At 35.7% G+C, this 14954-nt stretch overlaps 1 long non-coding RNA gene across 4 annotated transcripts; it reads right to left on the bottom strand.

The window, feature by feature from the left end:
• Positions 1 to 12837: 12837 nt before the first annotated feature.
• Positions 12838 to 14618, bottom strand: LOC149570529 (uncharacterized). 4 transcript variants are annotated; one of them, XR_016362952.1, is made up of 2 exons: positions 14172 to 14618; positions 12838 to 13402 (listed from the first exon to the last, which is right to left on the bottom strand). It is a non-coding gene; the product is annotated as an uncharacterized LOC149570529 (long non-coding RNA). The 4 variants fall into 4 exon arrangements; XR_016362949.1 differs by having other exon boundaries at positions 14168 to 14606; XR_016362951.1 differs by lacking the exon at positions 12838 to 13402 and adding an exon at positions 13772 to 14088.
• Between the last annotated feature and the right edge of the window lie 336 nt (positions 14619 to 14954).

The raw sequence follows: 14954 nt of genomic DNA, 5'->3' as shown, positions 1-14954 counted from the left end.
AATGACTAGCCCTATGAACCTATGAATAGATGAGACATAAGTAGAAAAGGATGTCCCCCAAGCTTGAATCACTATGTTTGAAAAATCCTTTAGAGAATCAATAGTGGAAGGGGGGAACCCATTCCATGAATCAAACCAAAAATTAACACTATTCTCATTATTCACTTGCCATGATATGAATGATGTAATAACTTCTCAAGAAGCCATCATGAAATCCCAAATGACAAACCCCTTTGGTGAGTCTAGTACAGTAAGAACTCTAGAAGGTTCCAAGTTATCTAAATATTTCTCTTGCAAAAGGCAACACGATTTGGTAGAGGATTTTTCATACATTTGTCAAACAAGTTTAGCACCAAGAGCCCTATTCCTATTGGTAATGTTGGGAAGTCTGAAACCTCCTATTCTATAAGAGGTTGACATGGCGTGAATAAAAATTAACAGTATTTTCTTCTAACTATTCATATTATCTAACCAAAGAAAGGTGTGGATTAAAGCTTCAATTTGAGAGATGATATCTTTGGGGGCTTGTAGAATGGAGAAGTAATAGTTAGGGATGGTAGAAAGAAAAGTTTTGATAAGAAAAATTATTCTTGAGAGGGATAACCAGCGAACCTTCCAAGAACTAATTCTACTATTGATACGATCAATCACAAATTTCCAATAATAGGGTTTGTTTAATCCCATAAAAAAGGGAACACCAAGATAAGTAGTAGGTAAATGATCATGGGGAAAACCAAGAAGACAGATTATTCTTTGAGAAACCAATTGGGATGTATTAAAAACATAAATGTTAGATTTAGTTGCATTGATACATTGACCAAAAACTTGTGTGTATAGGTCAGTGGCTTTCTTCATACTCTGTGCTTCTTGATATGTAGATGATCCAAAAAGTAATGTATCATCAACAAAAAGAGAATGGGTTATGAAAAAATTTGTACCTATAATATTGATACCTTTCCACAACCCTTTTTGATTAAAAGAGTTAATAAGTCTACTGAGGACCTCTTCCATAATGATAAACAAGAATGGAGAAAGAGGGTCACCTTGACGAACTCCTTGGGAAGAGGCAAACAAACCTATTGGTGCACCATTAATGAGAATAGAAAAATGTGCATGTGAAATGCAAGTTTTAATCCATTTACACCACCTAGAAGAAAAACCAAACTAATGAAGGACTAGAAGAAGAAAAGACCAATTCAGTTTATCATAAGCCTTCATCATATCTAATTTTACAACAAAGGCCGAAATATTATGATCTTTGATGGAATGAAGGGTCTCATGGGCTATTATGGCACCCTCAATTATTTCTCGACTAGGAACAAAACTCCCTTGTTCTTTTGATATGTTTTTTGGAATAATGGGCTTAAGTCGCAAATAAATAGGCTTTTTGATAATCTTATAGATAGTGTTACATAAAGAAATAGGATGGAAATCAGAAAAACAATAAGGATCATTAACCTCTGAGATGAGAGCAATATTGGTGGTATTAAAGTTCTTCAAAATGGAAACATTTTTCTTGGATTCTTCAAGAACCTCAAGCAATTCAAAACAAATTACATCCCAACATTTTTGAAAAAATAATGCAGTGAACCCATCAGGGCCTAGTGCCTTGTTAGCAGGAATAGAAAATACTACACCATGAATTTCAAAAGAGTAAAGGGGCCATAATAATCAAATTGTCTTGTTGTGTAATCAAAGAAGGAATGGAATCCAAGATCTAATCCACAAGGTGGGAAGAGGGGGGATCCTAGTGGAGGGGAAAGAAGATTAGAGAAGAACCTTACTCTCTCAGATTGAATGCCCTTAGAATCAAAAATCAAATTTCCTAGATGGTCATGAATTGTAAAGATTGTGTTATTAGTCTTCTTTTTTTTGGTAGATGCATGAAAAAACTTTGTAAGTTCTAGTCCTCTTGTTGAAGCCACAATTCTCTAGACTTCTGTCTCCAATACTCTTCTTCTTGCTTACATAATTCAGACCACTCCTCTTGCAAATTCTTTTATCTTGAATGCATATCAACATTTAAATGATGGAGTAAAATATTTTCATTAATCTTAGCTAGTTTTTTTTTCTACCACCTTTTTCTCCTCAAAAATATTTTTAAAAACATGTTTATTCCAAATCTTGATAAGCCCTTTGACATACTGCATTTTTTTGTGAAACTAAAACATTTTGGTTCCTGGCTCTAGTGGAGCATCCTTCCACCATTTTTTTAAGAAGCCATCAAAGGGGGGATCATGATACCATACACTTTCAAATTTAAAAGATGGTTAAGAAAAACTAGTAAAAGGAGAATCTGATGGAAGAATGAATGACTGAATAGGGAAATGGTTAGAATCTGAATATAGTAGTATATCTGATTGGCTATAATTCTCCAATTTCCAACATTGTGAACACAAAAATCTATCCAATCTAACTGCAAGCCGATGGAACCCAAATCTTCTATTAGTCCAAGTGAAAGATCCAGCTTGTGGGGGAATATCAAATAGAGCATAATTATTAAAAAAGTCATTAAAGTCCTGCGTAGCTCTAGGTGGGGGAATAATACCTCCATACTTATCCCTAGGATGAAGAATGGCATTAAAGTCATTAACAATAATAAATTTGGCACCTACTGATTTTTGGATAAAACCTATAAGAGTAAGCCATAAACTTTGTTTATCAGATGTAGGGGTAGGGCCATAAACATTAATCAAATGGAATGAAAGTTCATAATGTTGAATGGATAACATTTTCCCATTAGTTCCTTGATGAAAATGTTGAGTCTTGATAGTCTTTGGATTCCATAATACAGAAAAGCCCCCAAAAGCACCTAAGCTAGGAACATGTGAGGAATTCCATGTCGACCAACATCCAATAGATTTCTAAAAGTTATTTGTTGATAGCTTAGTCTCCTGAAGCAAGACTAGATCACATTGGATAGAATCAAGACACTGCTTGATCCTATTATGTTTGTTCGAGGCATTAATGCCCCTAACATTCCATGAGACAATCTTCATAACTAACAAGGAAAACTCTTGGCACTCCTTGTTGATCATTTAGAAGTAGGAAAATTACTATCCAAAGTTGACTGGATCCCTGCATCAACTTCTATTTTAGCTTTTGATGCTTTCGATGGTCTACCCCTAGGCTTAGAAGATTTCTTCGATATAGGAGATGGTGAGAGGGGGGATAGGAGCATAGAAAATATCTAGGAGAAATCAAAACTAACATTAGTAATAAGTGGATCAGCAAAGAGGGACCTAGTCTGACTAGAACTATCTGTTAGAGTAGGAGACTTTTCGACTACCAAGCCAAGATCTAAATCATTCATAAAGTCCACCATCCTAGGTGAAGGGAGATCCAATTTAAAGTGTACATCATCCTCATGTGGGTCATGGAGAATGTTATCTTCATCAAAGAATTTGGGAGGAATTGGTATACTACACTCTATTGCTAAAATTTAGGCATATTCAGAAGACAATGAATGTCCTTGGGAAGCTAATGTAGCTTCTAATCTAGACAAGAAAGAAAGAGGTTGATCATTACAAATGAGCTCATTGACAATAGCATCCATTTGAGAGGGATAAATAACATCTTCTTCATTGGCAGTTGGATATGTAATTGCAAGTTTTGAAGATGTTGATGACATGAAAAGAAACTGATCTAAACTTATATACTTATCTCGATGAGTATTCCATTTAGAGAAAACATGGGTCAAAAAAAACATAAAGTTTTAAGAAAGATCAAAGGAGAAGGACCCTAAATTGGGAGAATCCATAAGAGGAAAAGAATTTCCCAAAAATGAGCACTGGGAGTTATTAGGACCTAAACAATCTCTGTGGGATTGATCTTTTTGTGTATAACAACGACCCTTTGGTGAATGGTAAACAACTAGATTTACAAATGAGAAATGATATGGGTTACTTGACAGTTTAGCTTGAGATACACATGCATCATTGGGGGCAGAAGGAACAAACTAAATCCTAAAAGTGCACTCCAGTGGGTCAGAGTTATGGTTACTACAAACTATCATATTAGAGCAACTAGGATCTCAACATTGATTGGTAAAATGACCCAACCAACCTACCATCTTAACCACGATCTATGCATCTTGAATAATAATTGTTTGGTTCCAATGTCCATATTTAGATGACATAATTAAGGAAGAAGGTATTGGTTTATACATATTTAGTAAGGCACAAAACCTTATAGAAAGAGATGGCTCATCAAAAGGTGCTAGATCAGATGAATACCCCAATTTTATTATTTATTAATCCAATAATTTATAGATATCAATATTCCATTGGTAAAGCAGGAAGCTCAATCCAAAATGGCATAAAATCATAGGTTGAATGACTAGGTTTAAAGTTTGGAGACCAAGAAATGGTATATATTCCCAACCCTTTACAAAACCAACTCTTAATTCAAAGAGCATTATCCCGAGCAAGCTTAGAATCAAATTTAGAAATTAAAAAAAAAGAAGACTCATAATCAATGTAGAATAAATCTATAACACCATACATGTAATGCTTTGCCCAAGAAAGAAGATCTGCAACTAGGAGGAAGGACCAAATCTTACCGATGATTGTTGTGTCGAGCATGTAAGTTATTTGGGACCAGACGATCTTACTAAAGATGTAGACCCCAATTTTTCCTTCCAAACTTTGACAAGCTAATTTCCCACAAGTTTTTTTTTACTTCCAAGTGAAATATTATTGGGATAAGACAAAAATTTTGGATCGGTAATGGAGATGTTATTTGGCCATGACACATAAGAAGGGAGTTGGTAGTTGAAATGTACAATTTCCTCACCAATTTTAGAAAAAATAGGTGTGGGTTGCTGAAATGGCCCATGATAAATGTCAAAAATTGGCTGGATCTAGGGTTTGGTAGTCTTGAGACCATGTTTTATCTTCTTTGCACCACGTCCACTATGACCAAAGCCATATGAGATGTTGAAATCTCTTACATCTATTTTTCCACCATGATGATGAAGAAGAGGAAGATGAGCTTGGTTCGAAATCCTCCTATGCACATCAAAAGCTCTAGTCCTTCCACCTCGTTCATGTTCAATAGAAAACTCAACCAATTCTCCTTCTGCCAGAGCTCTAAATCCATTGTAGCAAATCAATGTCTTGTGAATGAAAATATCTTTGCTACCATCATCAGGGGTAATAAATCCATAACCCTTTTGCAAATCGAACCACTTGACATTTCTGGTCCTTTTCCCACTCTATGCCATATTTGTGTTTCAATAATCCAATTACAGACCTTAGTAAGTGTATACAAAATTTCAAATTTGTCAAGTCTTGATTTATTCTCATGTAAATATAGTAGAAAATTAATGATTGATAGATGTCACAATTTAGAATCCTGGCCTACAAATTTGATTCTAACCTAAACACTTCTAGCTAAAAGAATTCTTCAAACAAAGCTGATCTAGCCTTTGCAAATCTTTATTTTTTCCTTTACACTATCCAACACAAATGCTCAAACTTCTCTGCCTCAAATAAATCACCCTACCATAATTCCAAAAACTCTACAAACCTCGATCTAACCCTAGCCTCTTGAAGTTTTCCCTACTTAGTTCAATCTTCTCTCTCAAGCAAAAACTCATTGAAACAAATCCAGCAATACTTCACATCGTCGATCTATGATCTGCCAATCATATTATCTGTGGTTAATATATGTGAGGGTTTTTGTAGGTGGCAAATCAAAAACTCCCTATGTATCCTGCAATCATCTTAAGAAATCTGATTCGACATATATCCTGAGCCCAATCTCTACGATGAAACTTGCGTAGATGATGAGGACTGTCAGGTGATTAAAAATGATTCTTACTACTATGATCAAGGAGCTTGTGGTACCAATGAAACTGGTGATGAGTTTGGATATTGCTATGGAATTGATGCTTGTGGTGAATACCCACTCTGCACTATTGTTGAAAACTATCCTACGGATGGGAATACCAATGTCAATTGTTGCAAAGTCTTCTATTGTGAATCCTCTAATCTTTGCTTCTGTTGCACCCTATGTTTTTTGCTTTGCTTCCATTGCGAAGTCTTGTTCTTATTACTATTTTTCGCTCTCTTAAGATCTATATTTATTTTTCTTATATTATAAAAAAATCTAAACAACAAAAGAGTTAGTAAGCTTGAAGAATAATATTAGTTTTATAAATTTTTAAATGGGAAAAAGAATTAAAACAAGATTGAAAAATAGCTAGTTAAACTGTTGGAATATTTAATGCAGCAGTTGACGTTTTCCCCTAGAGCCAAATGCTCACCTACCACCTCTAACGTCCAAAACATATAGAAACATAAATACGGTGGGTGAGATTTTTGAAATAAAAAATGAGGGGGAAAATGGAATGTGACAAAAGGGAATGTTTCTACATTCATTTTTAGTTCAGTTAGATTATTCAGCAGATCAGCAGTTGTAGAGCAAAGTAGAAGAAGGAAGAAGAAAAGAAGTTTGTGCCTGCAGTTGCACGTGTTTCCCCTATTCTCTCTATAAGTTTTTTATTGTTGAACTTTTCCTATTGAAGCAGTGATTGCTCTAGGCATCATTGTATGCAGCCATTAGAGCTGTAAGTCTAAAGTTTTACCAGTTTAGGGTTATATTAAGGTTTTTCTGGTTGAATCCGAATGCTCCCAGATTTTGTACTAGTTAAAATCAAAGATTGAATAGAAGGCAAGCAGGCATACTTGAATCCATTGCTCTTCCCTTGTTTATTGCATTTGACAAGTTTGTTTGGAAGTTTCAAGTATAGGCTCTCTACTTTTAATGGTGAAAGCATTCATGTTGAAATATTCATTAAGTCATCTACATACAAGACAAAAATCAATGCATTACCCTCTTATGCCTTGATCTAAAGAGTGGGCTCACCATTTCTTTTACTAAAGCCATTGCTCATCAAATATGAGTCAATCCTATTGTACCATGCCCTTGGAGCTTGCTTGAGCCCATAAAGAGCTCTCTTCAATCTATATACTTTGTGTTCTTCACCTGCAACTTCATAACCAAATGGTTGCTTCACATAGACTTCTTCTTTCAATATACCATTTAGGAAGGCAGACTTCACATCCATTTGAAATACCTTCCACTTGTGCTGAGCTACAATTGCTATGACAGCACGCACAATTTCCATTCTTGCAACAAGGGCATATGTCTCATCATAGTCTCTTCCATACTATTGTTTGTAGCCCTTGACTACCAACCTTGCCTTATGCCTATCAATTTTGCCTTCAGCATTGCATTTTTCCTTATAGACCCATTTCACTCCAATCACTTGCTTCTTGGGAGGCAATTCAGTTAGCTCCCATGTCTCATTCCTTTCTATAGCATCTATCTCCTCATCCATGGCTTTACACCATTTCTTCTCTTTGATTGCTTCTTCAAAATATATTGGATCACTATTAGAAAATAATGCAAAATTAACACTCTCATCATAATCTTCATACCTTTCATCTTGGTGTATCTCCCTAAGACTCTTGGTCTTTCTTCATAACAAGGAGGAGAGTGTGGGATCAGAATCTTCATTGCTGCTGCATTGCCGACTAGCTCGATCTTCACTGGTACTCGGCACTGATACTCGATCATGCCTAGAGTAGCTCAGCAATGACTGAACCTACTTGCCTTTTCTTCTATTTTCTCCCTCTTCTTACTGTTCATCAGCATCCTCTTCACTCATAATTGGCACTTTACTATAAGTGCTTGGTGAGTCATCAATGGGTCCATACCAAGACTGATTTTCAAGAAATTTCACATCTCTTGAAAGCATCATCTTGTTGTTCAATGGGTCATACAATCTGTATGCCTTTGATTCTGAGTTGTACTCTGTGAAGATGCACTTCACACCTTTTTTATCCATTTTTGCCTTTGCTCTTTAGGCACATGTGCATATGCAACACATCCAAACACCCTTAGGTGTTCAACTGTCCATCTTCCTCGTGACCATGCTTCCATTGGAATCCTATCACGGACTGCCTTTGTAAGACACCTATTAATTAGATAAACTGTTGTTGTCATAGCCTCTCCACAAAATTTAGTTGGGAGACCTTTCTCTTTCATCATGCTCCTTGCCATTTCAAAAATGGTCATATTTTTTCTTTCAGCCACTCCATTCTGATGTGGTGTATAGCTGGTTGTGAGCTCTTTCTTAATGCCATGTTTCCTACAAAAATTTACAAAAGAATTGGAGGTATACTCCCCTCCTCTATCTGATCTTAGGACCTTGATATAATGTCCACATTCTCTTTCAGCCTAGGCTTTAAATTCTACAAATTTTTCAAATGCTTCAGATTTATTCTTTAAGAAATACACCCATGTCCTACGACTGAAATCATCAATGAATGTCATGAAATAAGTACTCCCCCCAATGGAAGTAACTTGCATAGAACTGACTAGGTCAGTATGCACTAATTCTAATGGATATCTAGCCTTCCTAGAATTTCTAGAATTAAAGGGAAGCCTATGTTGCTAACCCAAAATACAAGCCTCACACTTGTCACATGAATTTCTTATACGTGGCAAACCTTCTATCATTCTTTTATTTGACAAAAAATTTAAACTAGCATAGCCTAGATGACCATACCTGAGGTACCATAGCCGTGAGGGGTTTTCAATCACACTCCTTAGAGCTGATTGTGTGGGAGGTGCAGCAACAACTTGACATGAGAAACATGTCTCTATTCTCAAGGGAAACATTCTGTTCTTTGTCATTTGAATTGTTGCAAGTAAGTTCTTACTCCCATCCTTTTCTTGAATGACACACGTGTCATTCTCCATCAGCACTTTGTATCCATTTTGAATGAGCTGACCAATGCTCATCAAATTGTGCTTCATACCAGGGGCGAAATACACATTTTGTATTTCTTTCTTCTCACCTTTCTTGGTGCGGACCATAATAGATCATTTGTCCACTACTGGTAGGGTTCCATTGTTACCCATCTTAATCTCAAATTTGAAACTCTTGTCAATGAATGAAAACAAGGTTTCATTACCACTCATGTGGTTTCTACATCCATTATCGAGGTACCAAACCTCAGGGCTTCCTTCTTCACCAACATTACACATGATGAAGGCAATGGCATTGTTTCCACTTCCCATGTTCACATCAGTCACATTTGTTTGTCCTGACTAATCATTTTGCTTCTTCCAGCATTCACTTGCATAATGCCCATATTTATGACAGTAGTAGCATTCTACATTACTCTTATTTGAGTTGTAGTTTTTCTTACCTCATCTTGAAGTATTTTGTGAGCTACTTGCTCCATCTGCTCTTCTTGAGCTTTTTGCTGCAGCATTTATTTGTCCTCCATTACCTCGGCCTCTGCCTTTGGAGTTTCTGCCTAAGCCATTTCTTCCTCTCCCCCTTCTTCTTGGATTTGACTAAGCTTTGAATGCTTGCTCTTGGGAAGAAGAAGATACAGATCTATTGATCCTATGCTCATGGGTTTGAAGTGTACCCATTAACTCATCCACTGTCAAAATAGTGAGGTCTTTTGCCTCTTCTATGGTCATGACCAAATTGTCATATTTATGAGGTAAACTCCTCAATATCTTCTCCACTATCCTCTACTCTTGATAGTCTTCTCCATTTGACTTCAGTTAATTAATAACGTTGGAGGTCCTTGAACTGAAGTCTGCAACTAATTCATTTTCCTTCATCTGAAGGTTCTCAAACTCCCTCCTTATATTCTGTAGCTTTACTGTATGGACTTTATCAGTCCCCTTGAAGTTTGTCTCAAGGATATCCCATGCTTCTTTTGCATAATTTGTTGCTACAATCTTAGGGAATATAGTCTCTGTCATTGTTGCTTCAATAAGACTTAATTCCTTAGCATCCTTCCTCTTTGACTCTTTTAAATGAGTCTTTTGTGCATTTGTGAGGGTAGCATACTGAGTTGGGTCTGTCACATCATTGAACCCATTAACTACGAACTCCCACAAATTATTTGCAATCATAATGGTTTTCATCTTCTTTGCCCATGTATCATAATTTTGCCCATTAAAGGATGGTGGTTGCTGCCATATCTTTCCTGCATCTCCTGCCATGTCAAATATCCCAAGAAAACAAATGCCCTAACTCATTATGGATGTGGGGCCTCAAAGCTCTAATAGGTGAGTTCAAAGAGGCCATGAAAAGTGAATTTGAAATGACAGACCTAGGTCTCTTGAAATACTTTCTAGGCATAGAAGTAAAACAAATGCATGATGACATCTTCATCTCTAAAAAAAAATATGCAAGGTAGATCTTGGAGTAATTTAAAATGCAGAATAGTAAGGCAGCCCCCACACCAACAACAGTAGGTCTAAAGTTGAGCAAGATAGACTCTAGCAAGAGAATAGATCCAACACTATAAAAGAGTATGGTTGGAAGTTTAATGTATTTGACTGCAACTCGGCCAGACCTAATGCATGCAGTAAGTCTGATTTCCAGATTTATGGAAACACCAAAGGATTCCCATTGGCAAGCGGGAAAGAGGATCCTAAGGTATGTGAAAGGTACCAAGGGATTTGGAATTTTTTGTACTGCATCAAATGAATTCAAGTTGGTAGGTTATATTGATAGTGATTAGGCTAGAAGTTTAGATGATAGGAAGAGCACTTTTGGATACATGTTTCATATGGGATTGGGTGCAATTTCATGGGCATCAAAGAAGCAACCTATTGTTGCTCAATCTACAGCAGAGGCTGAATACATAGCAGCAAATGCAACAGCATGTCAAGCAATTTGGCTAAGGAGGATCTTGATAGATTTGAATGAAAGGTAAGAGGATGGAACCACAATTTATTGTGACAACATCTCATCAATTGCATTGTCTAAGAATCCAGTCTTCCATGGGAGCAAGCATATAGAGATTAGATATCACTTCATTAGAGAGTTGGTGGAGAATGGGGATATCAAGATGAAATTTTGCAAGTCTGAGCAGCAGCTAGCAAACATATTTACTAAGCCTTTAGGCATTGGAACTTTTGTACACCTAAGAGAGATTCTTGGTGTAGTTGATTTGGATCAGTAGTGATCCTTGCTTGTTTGGCTTGGGACAAAGGGGGAGTGTTGGAATATTTAATGCGGCAGTTGACATTTGCCCCTAGAGCCAAACGCTCACCTACCACCTCTGACATCCAGAACAGATAGAAACATAAATATGGTGGGTGAGATTTTTGAAATAAAAAATGAGGGGGAAAATAGAATGTGACAAAAGGGAATGTTTCTACATTCATTTTTAGTTCATTCAGATTATTCAGCAGATCAGTAGTTGCAGAGTAGAGCAGAAGAAGGAAGAAGAAAAGAAGTTTGTGCCTGTAGTTGCACGTGTTTCTCCTGTTCTCTCTGTAAGTTTTTTATTGTTGAACTTGTCCTGTTGAAGCAATGATTGCTCCAGGCATCATTGTATGCAGCCATTAGAGCTATAAGTTTGAAGTTTAAAGTTTGAAGTGTTACTAGTTTAGGGTTATAGTAGGGTTTTTCTGGTTGAAGTCGAATGCTCCTAGATTTTGTAATAGTTTAAGTCAAAGATTGAATAGAAGGCAAGCAGGCATACTTGAATCCATTGCTCTTCCCTTATTTATTACATTTGACAAGTTTGTTTGGAAGTTTCAAGTATGGGCTTTCTGGTTTTAATGGTGAAAGCATTCACGTTGAAATATTCTTTAAGTTATATTTATTTAGTTTGAAACTAAACACTCGGCATCCTCTTTTTCAGTTGGAGCCGAGCTCACTCGGTATCTATTATTGCCGAACATTTACTTTGTGTGCCGAGCTAAATCGGCACCTACTGCATTCTTCTTCAAGTGTCGAGCATCCTGTCACTCGGCACCTGTTGCCTGTCACTCGGCACCTTCAAGTGCCAAGCAACCTATCATTCGGCATCATCAAGTGCTGAGCAATCTATGACTCGGCACCTTCAAGTGTCAAGCAAAACTAGCACTCAACACCTTCATGTGCAGAGCAGTTTGCCAAGCAATTTTTTAAGTTAGGGTTGTGAGTGTTAAATCTAATTTATATTTCTCACATAAACAAGCATGAAAAAAGTTAGCATTTTATGATTGACAAAAGTAAGGGACAATATAATACTACTAAATATATTTAAAATAGAAAATATTAAATATTAAAAACTAAATTTAATTTATTTTTTTAGTAAAAATTTATCAAATCATTATATTCTTAAAAATATACTTTTTTTATTAATTAATATAATTAAAATTGTAGAATAAAAAAATAAATTTTAAAATTAGAATAAAATAATTTTAAATCATTATGAACAAAAATTTAATAAATTTATTTTTAAATGATATGATAATTAGTTTTTTAATAAGATTTCAAATAAACTTAAACTCAAACATAATCTAGATTGATAGAAAAATGATTTAGTTATTGTTGATTAGACATGCATTTATGTCTTAGGTAGTGAAGTGGGAGATAAAATAATTACTTTTTGGAAACTTAAATTAATTTGTTACAATTGTGAAAAAGATAAAGCTATCATTAAGCTATTGTTAAAATATGTGTATTTTTGTTAAGGAAATTTGATTTTTCTCCCTACCAAAAATAAAATAGTATGAACCAATAGAATGAACACAAAATGTCATTTATAAAATAAGAAAAAATGAAAAATATATATACACATTGTAAGTTCCATATAATTTTTTAAATTCTTTGATTTGATTGGTCAATCTAATTGAAAAATTGCATTCAATGAATGATTTTACAAATTGATCATCCAACAATTAAATCTACTTGAAATGTACATAAACATAATTGTAATTTTTTAATTACTGACATATTTATTTTTCCACCATTTTTTACACAATGATTTGAATTAAAAATCATTAATGAGAAAGAGGAACCCCAAGAACCAAATCCTCGATTAATCACAAATCGAAAGACTAGGAATCATGACTCATCCTTTCAAGGGAAATGAAAAATAGCATGATAACAAATATAGTCAGCCAAAATAGTGCCCAATGACATGGCATGGGAAGAAAGTGCGTTTTGACAGCACTGACCCAATTTGATGACATCTGATTGGCTGGAGGCATAAATGGAAGCTTCTTTGCTCATCTTCAATTGTTTAGTCAATAAACAACAAAAACCAACCATTTTTTATTCCGTCACTATTTGACCCCCGAACCTCCCCCAGATTTCTTTTGAGGCACGGCGCCGTGAGTGACGAGATCACCAACAAAAACTTTTTAAAAGTCTTCTTCACGGGCGGTTGAACTGGTGCATCGAATAAGATTTCTTCAGTTGTTCAGCTGGCGCATCCTTCACCTACAATCCTCAGTTGACCTCGCCGATCAAACAAACCCTACCTGACATCTCATTACCAAATCTTTCATTGCACCTCCCTCGCTGGAATCGTCAAGCTTACCTCATCAAATCGGCCCCGCTTGCGATCCGGATTATATTCTGGAGTCGTCATGTTCAGCCATTGTAAACGACAAACAGCAATAATGGCAAAGAGCCAAAGGAATAAAATATGATCAAGAATTGACATATTTTCTGTTGTTTTTTAATGTAAAGAAAGGCACGTCTGGAAACGTTTTCTGTATTTTCAATCTTCACTGCTGTTAAATTTACGAAATGAATTATCTTTTAAAGCTTATTTACTTGATTAATCCTCCGTTAAAAACGACACACCGCAATTACTATACAGACTAAAGTAAGCCAAAGGATCAGAATGTGATTAAGATTTGACATATTTAATATATTCGTTGAATGCAAGGAAAAGAAAATCTGAAAACGTTTTCTGTATTTTAATCTCCAGTTTTAGCTAAATTTAGGAAAAGAAGCAGCTTTCAAAGCTTTTTTTTTTATCAATAAAGGATCAGAATACATCAACATTTGACATATTTAATGTACTTGTTGAGTGCAAATGAAAAAAATACCGGAAACGTTTTGTGTATTTTGACCTTCCTTCAGTTTAGCTAAATTTAGAAAAAAAAGAAGCAGCTTCCAAAGCTTATTTGATCAATAATGGATCGGATCTTGCCAAAACAGTCCGAGAACGTGCTGTTTGCACTATAATCCGGAAAATATATTTGTAAAGCGAAAAGAAATGGACAGGCAAGTCTGTTTCCACCTGTTGCCAAACACTAGAAAAAACCTAACCGATTATCCGATAGAGACCAAATTCAACGAAAACAAAAGATTTTTGGAGGAGAACTTTTGTACCTACTGTATCTTCATCATTTTAAATTTATTGTGCGAAAAGGCCTCTGAATTTCTCCGACCCCGTGCTGTGGTCCAGCATTAAACTTTCTAAGAACTCACGCATGCCTGACGGCCTTTCCATTTCAGCCGCCCGCCATGGCTGTCCGTTTCTTCTTTTTATCTCCAACCAGTTTGAGTTGTTTTGGTTTATTCTGCTGTCGCCTGCTGCTTCTCTGCCATTCCTCGTCCTCGTGCACTTCGTCTCCATTTTCAATCCCTCGCCAGCACCACATCATGCCTGCCACATGGCGTAATCTGGCAGATTTCTGTACGAATAAAATGTTTTAAAATAAAAAGGCGTTATCAGAGCGCGCCAGGTGAAGTCAATTTGAGTATGCTCTTCTGGACTCGTTAGAGGGAATGATCATGTGAAAGTTGTTTATACTAAATTGATTGTCTTGTCTGTTGGAGTGTACCATTCGAATACATAATGTGTCCCAATTAATTTATGTTTTAACAATTTATTTTATTTAATATATATTTGTTGATCATCCTCGGTTTGTACGGTTTTTGGGGAGGTGTTTCTAACTTTTATTAAACAATAGCAGTGTAAATGTGACAAATCGCATCTTCAAAAAATTTAGGCTCAATTTATTCTTGTACTATCTAAATATCCGTCTTCTAAGGATTTTTTTTTTGTGACCATGAACTTAAAAATATAGCTGTAAGTGACTATCCTATCACACCTTGAAATATTTAAATTGAAAACTTGACCACCTGAATTGATTAAGTACACATTTGATAAAAT

This window comes from Cupressus sempervirens, chromosome 3 (assembly GCF_028749045.1).
Source record: "Cupressus sempervirens isolate cs-2001-9-10 chromosome 3, ASM2874904v1, whole genome shotgun sequence".
In the NCBI taxonomy this organism is placed as follows: domain Eukaryota; kingdom Viridiplantae; phylum Streptophyta; class Pinopsida; order Cupressales; family Cupressaceae; genus Cupressus; species Cupressus sempervirens.
This window is presented reverse-complemented; position numbering and strand designations above follow the sequence as displayed.